Here is a 9,121-nt window from a genome sequence, read left to right on the forward strand (position 1 = left end):
CCCGGCCGGATCAAACGTATCAGCGTTGAGTGTGTCAGCATGCGAAACTTGTATCTCCTGAGATACGAGTTCAAAATTAGAAGGTCCAGGATGGGACGTAATGAAGTCCCCCCTTTCTTTGGGACCAGGAAATACCTCGAAAAGAAACCCTCCAGTCCCTGCCTGTGTGGCACTATTCGTATGGCTCTTTTGTTTAATAGAGCTGATATTTCTTCCCTTAACACCCGGGCCGACTCTCCCTGCGCACGGGAAGCGATGAGGCCGGGAAAACGGGGGGGCATTGTGGCGAATTGAAGCCTGTAGCCTTTGGCCAGTGTTCTCAATACCCATTCTGACGCTGTGCATGCTTTCCAACTCTCTAGCCTCATGGTTAGGGGGGAGTGAAGCTCTGTCTGACACAGACGATCTTTGGGGGCCCGTATCAGCTGCGCACTTCCGAGTATCACTGCGCATGCACGGCCTGATAGGCTCGGAGCGAGCGGAACGGGATGTTTCATCACAGGTGGGACGCTGCTTCCCCCTTGTGGTGTTATGGGGAACAACAGTGTGCTCTGCACCTCTGTGTTTTGTTGGTTTTGTTTTTGTGTTTCTGTGATTCTGCAACCCTGCGCCCTCGGCTGTGAGCCTGGATACGTCAGTGGAAAACTTTTTATTAACAAAAACTCTGTGTGCGTGCTTGTGAGAAATTGATGTGGTGTTGAACAATCCCACATCTGAAACATTCGCCTCTTTACTGGGACGCACGAACTGATCTCTGGGCACACGCGTCGCCGAGAGGGAAGGGTGGCACTGGGTAATTTCTCCCCTAACACACGGGATAGCTGGGCTGCCAGTGAACAGGGAACGGGTGGCAGCTCCGCTCGAGGTGGGGTTGACCGCTAAGTCGCCTTCTTCTTCCGCCTGGCCTGCTGACTGGGTGACGGGCCCAGTTGAGCAGCCTGGGTTGACGGGGAATAGAAGGGCTTTCTCGGCCAAGCGGGCTTTGTGTTCGGGGGGCCGTTGGTGTTCGCACCCGGTTGAGCCCTGGGGCGCTTCGGGATGCGGAAAGCAGGAGCGGCGCTCCTAGAGGCAACCTGAGCGAAAGTCTGCCGGGGGGGCGGAGGCGCCACGGCAGGTGTTTTCCTCGGAAGGCAGAGCTGTAGCGCCTCATCCTCCTTTTTCTTCGCCTCGCAGTGCTTTTGCATTGAGGCGAGGGCGGAGCCGAAGACACCCTCGGGGACAATAGGCATGTCCAGGATGTCCTCTTTTTCTCTATCGGACAGATTGGTCAGATTCAGCCATCTGGTCCTCTCTTGTAACACCAACATCGACATGCACTTCCCCGCCGCCTGTACAGCGCATCGCTGGACGCGTAGGCAGATATCCGCGATTGTGGTGATCTCGTCCCACGCGGAACTTTCGGGCATGTCGGCTATGTCGTCAAAAAGCTCCGCTTGGTAAGCTGACAACATGGAGGTGACGTTGAGAGCCCTCACCGTCAAAGCCGCTGCTTTATAAGCTCGCTCAGTCATGGCCGATTGGAAGCGATCGGCTTTCGTGGGAAGTGTGGGGGCCCTGGATGAGGCAGCTGACAGCTGTGGATGAAGGTTTGCTGCCACCAGGGGCTCCATGGGAGGCATGCGGGCCATGGCATGCTTATCCATCCCCTCAATACCCAAGGAAGACACACCTTGAATGGTGGTTTTGCTGGAGTAAAAGCCTATCAGGGCTGGCGAATTGGAATAAGTGCTTCTGTGAATATGCTCGAGGGGCGTATCCCATAGTGAGACATCGAAACGAATGCTAAGAAAGAGACTGGTGTTGACCCATCTGAAGGACATCACAGGCCCCCTGCTGGACCCCATGCAGTTTGCCTACCGGGCTAACAGGTCAGTGGATGATGCAGTCAACATGGGGCTGCACTACATCCTGCAACACCTCTACTCCCCAGGGATCTATGCAAGGATGCTGTTTGTGGACTTCAGCTCAGCGTCCAACACCATCATCCCAGAAGTCCTCCTCACCAAACTCATCCATCTCACTGTGCCTGCCTCCACCTGTCAGTGGATCAAAAACTTCAACGACTGCGCCTCAGGAGACCTATCTGTTAAAATCCTAAAATTTGCAGACGACACATCAGTAATCCGCCTCATCCGGGATAATGATGAGTCTGCATACAGGCGGGAGGTTGAACACGCTTAAAACCGTGGAGATGACAGTGGACTTTAGGAGGAGCCCCCCAGCACTGCAACCCCTCACCATACTCAACAATACTGTGTTAGCTGTGGAATCATTCAGGTTTCTGGGATCCACAATCTCCAGGAACCTGATGTGGGAACCCAACATCAATAAAATCATCAAGAAGGCCCAGCAGAGGTTGTACTTCTTGCGCCAGCTTACTGTCTGGTTTGGATCGGCCACCAAACTAGATAAGAACAGACTCCAACGGACAGTCAGGTCTGCGGGAAAGATCAACGGTGCCAACCTGCCCACCATCCAGGAACTGTAGACTTCCTGAGTCAGGAAACGGGCAGGAAAGATCACTGCAGACACCTTACACCCTGGACACAACCTATTCCAACTCCGCTACAGAACTCTGTTCACCAAAACCTCCAGACACAAAAACAGTTTCCTCCCCCACGCCGTCTCACTCTGAACAGCCAATCCACCGTGGCACTGTGCATTAACCCTGGTTCTTTATAATAACCACTGTACAAATACTCTGAAGTTATATTATATTGTAGTTAGATTTAATTATATTATTTATTTCACTCTCACTGTACAACTGTAATACTCATACCGTTCAATATTTATCCCTGCACTTCATTTCTTTCTTTTTCTTAGTCGCATCGTTTGTTTTGTTTTGTGATGTTATGTGTATTCTATGTATAACATTGTGAGCCACATCACCATGTCAAATTCCTTGTTTGTACAACTTACTTTGCCAATTAAACCTGATTCTGATTCTGATTCTGATTGATCCTCATGCTAAAAACGCAGTGTCTGAGCTGCCTCAGAAGATTCTCGAGACACTGAGAATGGAACACAAGGGAGAACACGCAGACGAACTCAGACAAACTCAGACACGCCATCACAAACTGCTGGCCGCTTTAGGTTTGATTTAAGTTAATGTTTACACCGGGTCTAAATAAAATGTTAAAAACCGTATGGTTCGTCTCTGGCTGCTGTGGTGAGAGCCCCTTGGCATGGTCTACTGCCATAGAGGTATTTTACACCATGATTTACGCCTAAATGTCAACTACCGGAAGTGGCTATGCTAGGGGACATCCAACATTGCACCTCTGTGTATGCTATCATATCATAAATTTGAATAATAATACTTTTAGCATTTGAAGGTGGAAAAAAAAGAGTTGTGGCAGGATCATATCTCTTGGATGTGGTATATATATATAGCTTTGGTGGGCAGAGTTTTTTACGGCCCCTTCTATATGTGGTATGCCCCAAAATATTGTAATTAATTACTTATAAACAGTAATTTAAGATTATTGCTAAAAAAAAACGTGATAGTCACGTGGGTTTATGTTTCATTAGAGAGATCAGTAAATGACAGCAGCACTAAGGTGGAACGTTCGGCACTGGAGCAGTTGCACCCAGTACTGTCTCTTTGGGGGTAATGTCCGCCCACATGCCAGATGCAGTCTGGATGAGGAACTGAATTCTCTGTGTCGTTATTGCTGCTGCATTCATCCTGTATTCTACAGGTTAGTAGTGGGTGAGAGTCAACTATAACTCCTAAAGCTTCGCTTGATCACCACGAGTTTCATTGAGACATATTGATGTCGTTTTGATTATCTACTTAGACTGGTAAAACTTAAGAACTCCACTGGGCAGTGACACTCGCGCCACTAGGTCGGCAGGGCTACGTTCGCATGTATGGGTGTTTTTTTTACCTGTGCGTTGTCTTGCAGGCGGGTCGCGATAGCATATTGTTTACTTTACACAGGGTGTAGTTCAGCTCTGACACACACAGACTCTGTAATTAAGTCATGTATTGTTATTGTGCCTTATAAAGACCAGTTATAAGCTAATGTTCAATAGGTCTATATTGTAAATGTTTATATTTCTTTATGAGTGATAATGTGTATTAAGATGTTTGAACTAAAGAGACACCATAATAATTGAATGTATGTTTTATGAGCTTTAAAATGCAGTTATACTCAGAGAAATGCTTGTACTTGAAAATTGGGTTTAATTTGAATAAGATGCAGTCTGGATAAGGAACTGAAGGCTCTTTGTCGTTATTGCTGTTGCATTCATGCTGTATTCTACTGATATACTTTGTTGCTGTGGTATCAATCTTGTGACCCGTAACATATATCTCCAACCATTCTTTTGACTTTAATTCTTTTTTGAATCGAGCCCAAAAAATGAAAACGGAAGGGGTACACACCTCCTTGGTGTTGTCGGAACATTCTAGCAAATTTAGGCTTTTGGTTAGAGTGTGTGGGTCCAAGCAACTTCAACGAAGGTAGAAATACTTTTATACTAAGTTTTTTTTTTGGGGGGGGGGGAGCCAGGAGTGAAGCTTGCCTAGAGCGCCAGTTGTGCTAGGTCCGACCCTGGTCATGTCTGTATTGTTTCACCAACTCAATAAACTCGCAAAAGTTGACATCTCTGCTGTGGAGTTTATTTGAGAGCGTTAAGCTGGTTGGATAGCTAGCGTCCGCGCTAGCAAGACCTTCACATTTTCAGAACTGGGGCTGAGCATGAGCTTAGATGCAATGTTTCCTTCTGCAGAAAACAGTTGATCTAATGGCTTGGATGCTGGTGGAATACACAGTAAGTAGTCTGCTAGCTTTGCCAGCATTGGACAGCATGCTCCATTGTATGTCCACCATGACAGCTGATTCTCCTTCTTGGACAGAGTGTCTTCTCCAAAATACATTGTGACCTCCTTTTGCACAGTTTCTGCTGCTCCTCTTCATCACACGCACTGGAGTCTGATCCTAGTATATTGTCGAGGAACAATGTTGCACCATTGACGTCCATTACTAGGCTTTCTTGTGTTGTGCAGGAGGCTCCATTTTCACTTTCATTTGGCTTCGCTTCCTTTTTTGGCAACAAGTGCCAAGTCTTCTACTTTAGACCTTGAATAAGTCATCAGCAGGCAAGATGTTAAGTTTTTGAAACGTGGTATCGAAAGCAGAAGCAATTGGAAACGTGTTTGGAAATTCAGGTTGAAACACAAATAGTCCTGTAATTACCTCACTGGTGATGTCTCAAAAGCGGAACTCTCTATGTACTACTTAAGGCTTTGGAGTAGCTGTGGAATGCAGAGATTGTGACCCACTCAAAAACACATTAAATCCTTCAAATGGCTCAAGGCTCAGCTCCTCAATCAGGTTCCATGGAGCTGGCTTGAGATCCAGGTAGTGCTGTTCCAACTTGTGTCTTGAACCAGCATATGTTGCGGTGAACCCTATTAACAGCTGCATATTCTTAAACTGGTGCATCCCACTCCACTCCTTTTACAATGTTCAAAAAAGTATCTTACAGCAGACACACACTTGGAGATAAGCTGGTGGTTCTTCAGACCGCTTTGCACAACTTACTTCAGGGTGTGACCTGCACGTTGCACTGATGTCCATCCATGCTTTTCTGCAAAAATCGTCAACGCTTCTACGACATCAGCGCCGCTGTCATGGACAAGAGCTCAGATATTTTTTTGTGTCTCTCTTTGAGCGTTATCGTTGTCAGACTGTGTGAGACCATTTCCAAATCCTCCCAAAGAGGTGATTGTAACCCTGAGATACACCTCTATTGCAACACTTCCAACAGAGGTGTATCAGTTGTGAGTGTAATACTGTGGTTCTCCTTAAAGCTCTTCTTCAACCTGCCTTTAATTTCTAAAGACTTTTATCCCATAAGTGTGTGCCTGCGTTTGTAAGTGTAAATTATCCTTTGAAAGCCTTCATCCTTCACCATATTTTTGATATTTTTGATAATGAAAAAGATGTGAAATAATAATTAGGCCCGAGCACTAATAGTGTGAATACTCTATTGGAATTACTCTGATCATTGTTATTTTTCATTTTCTAATAATTATTGAAATATTTGGAAACCAATTGCCTGAATAGCGGCCTCAAAAGGGCAGCCCTTGCGGCACGTTTTACCAAAATGCAAGAAAATAGTTTGTCGTATGTATCATACCCTGGTATACAAAATGTTAAGAGGACCCATATTCCAAACCCAATAAGAAGTCAGCGATTTTGGAATAAGTGGCCATTTTTTGGTGATTCGCACACATCACACTTTAACTAATTCCTCCTAGGAAATTTATGAGATCAACTTGGTCCGCGCAGTCCAAACACCTTGATAATGACACGTTGGACTATTCATGGATTTTTGTCAGAGGACTTGACCGTTGTTGTGTTTCCCTGGGAAACATGAAGTTGAAACAGTGTGCCAAAGTTGACATTTTTGATAAGAGTCCTGGCATGACCTAGCATGGACACCAAACGAACGTAGCCCCGCCTACAACATTTAAGGTCGGGAAGTTCAGTCTGGAGTCGCTCCGTTGGGGAGAAATTATGCCCGGTTCGAAAGGGACCGGACCAATCAGATTGTCAGGGCAGGCTTTATACGATGATGGACAGATGATCAACAGTAACGTAAACAACCACGTCATCAAAGTGCGCTTGGGTTGAACACACATACCTGCCGCTGAAGAGCTGAGATGTGTAGATGCTGCCATCGAGTCTGTTTTAGAAGACGTTGACAGCGCAGTTATCTTGAAAGAGGAATAGAGAACACCGAGGCGACGCCAGAGCGCCGCGCCGCGCTAATCCCTATTGCGCCGGCGCTTGCCTGTTCACACCGGACACTGAAGCGACGCTGAAGCGCCGGGCAGCGCTAATAATATCACCCGTTGATCCATTCAAGCATATACTTACTTGTTGCTCCAACATTAAGCAACAGCGTCCCAACATTTGTCCTTCTTGGTGTTGTCTTTGTACAACATGTTCCGAGGATCATACATCTCACTGTACTTCTCCACTTAAATTATTAATTTATTGTCATCCATGTTGAAGAACTTCTCCGCTGTCTGCTCCGTAAAATGTCGGGTGTCGAGGGTGCGACCACATATGGTTATAACGAACTTTCATAACGCCGCTAGCGTCCCAGCCACCATGCTAACTGCGGTGGTAACTGTGAAAAAACATGCTGTCACGACTTTAATTCCACAGCCATCATGACACTGTTTCTCAAATACCGACAGGTTAGAAGCAAATACTTGGTAGTAGTTAGTATCCGGAGTCCCTGCTGACTGTGTGTGTGGAAGCTGCCTCCGTGCAGCTTCAAGTAGTGGAATTAGCAACGCAGTTCGGAAACAAGACCGGGGAACCGCTGCGCTAAGAAACGATAACATAAGCATTATGACCCGCAGGGTGTCACTTTATTTTATTGAGTTGCCATCGTACACTGTGTGTGTGAAAAGCAGTGAGCAGATAAATAATGAACATGGACTTCTTCTGAGAACTCATGAGGTAGGCTTCTCTAAGCTCGTCTTCCGTTGCGCCACCTACTGTTCTGCAATTGTTTTCAGCAATGGAGAACTATGATCAAAAAGTGTCCGTCGGATCCGTCCGTCCGTCCGTCCGCAACGGACTCGGAGAAGCATATATTGGCCTTAACATGGGAGTGGATGGGAGCCAGCCGTTATTTAAGGCTTGGCGCTGCGCTGAAGCGTCGCTGCGCTGAAGCGTCGCTTCAACATAGTCATCGCACCACCAACAGGATGTGAAATTTAACTCTTTAGACCCTTTTTCAAACGTACAAAGCTGTACCAGGCCGTGTCAATGGACCCTAAAGCCTGAAACATGCTTCTGCGTTTTCACGGGCCCGTAAGCGCAAGAGCCCTTCCGGGGCCCTTATGTGCTTATGTATCCCTCCTTACGTGCTGACGGGTGTCGACCCCCTTTTCTAAAATTTACGGCAAAGCTCCGCAAGCTCACTCAGCCCGCAAGGCTGTGATTGGTCTGCTCTACATCCCTTCTGGAGCTGCATTTCCGGTTTCATGCCCCATAATACTGGCAGAAATCACGGAAGATTTAGAAGAACGAATATGGACCAAATAGAAGAGCACTTGGCAGAATATATCCGATAGTATGATAGCTTGTATAACCTGTCATTGACTGGCGGATTTGTCCGCCAGAAAAAGGCTACGAGGAGCCGCAGTGGCTATGTAAATAAACAATCGACGAAGAAGAAAGAAGGCGTCTCTAAGGTCGTCTCGACAAAAAGCATTACTCCGCCTAGTGTTCTGGCGCGGAATTGCTTTTAAGACGCGCAACGGTTGGGGAAGCATGAATGAAAACGAGTCTTGCGCCACAGCGGCGTGAAAAGACGCAGACGCAGTCGCAGAAGCATGTTTCAGGCTTAAGCATCTACGCTGCAGAACACCACGTCATAACGCAGTCTGTGAGGGCCCCGATCATTGTCGCTTGCAGTTAAAAAAAAAACTCTTCTTGTACGATATGAGTTTCACCTGCTTTGGTGCAAATGAAAGTGACCACAGGTGCATGGAGAGGCAAAAGCAAGACAACCCCAAAAAGGGAATGGCTTTATATGGCCACAGACAATTGCTCTCTCCTTTCCTCTCGACTGATTCTTCTCCAGTTTTGTGTACTGCTGTCTGCAATAGTGTCCTCACTAGTGGTTGCATGAGGTGATACCTGCAGCCAAATCAGGTTGCACAGGTAGTCCAGGTCCTCCAGGATGGCACATAAGAGATACCAGGGGTCTCATTTATAAAAGAGTGCGTAAGATTCATATTAAAAGTGTATGTACGTACAAAATCTTGAAATGGCATACACAAAAGATAATTCCGATCTATAAAACCGTGCACGCACACCTGAACGCAATGTTCGCTTTATAAATCACAGTCCACCTGGAAACGTGCATAGTGGATCTGCCTCCAAATCCGCCCTCCACACGCCCACTATCAACCATAAATGGCCAATGCAAAGCACAGCATGAATATCAAATTATGCTGCTGACCAATGGGTTTCCACCTTGAGTCCTGACGGAGTCACTGCATCAAGCAATGACAAGAAGAAGTGAAACTTTCTGACACTGACATCGAAGTGTTTGTTATTGAGGTTGAGGTGAAGAACGATTT

The sequence above is a fragment of the Platichthys flesus genome, chromosome 15 (genome assembly GCF_949316205.1).
Source record: "Platichthys flesus chromosome 15, fPlaFle2.1, whole genome shotgun sequence".
In the NCBI taxonomy this organism is placed as follows: domain Eukaryota; kingdom Metazoa; phylum Chordata; class Actinopteri; order Pleuronectiformes; family Pleuronectidae; genus Platichthys; species Platichthys flesus.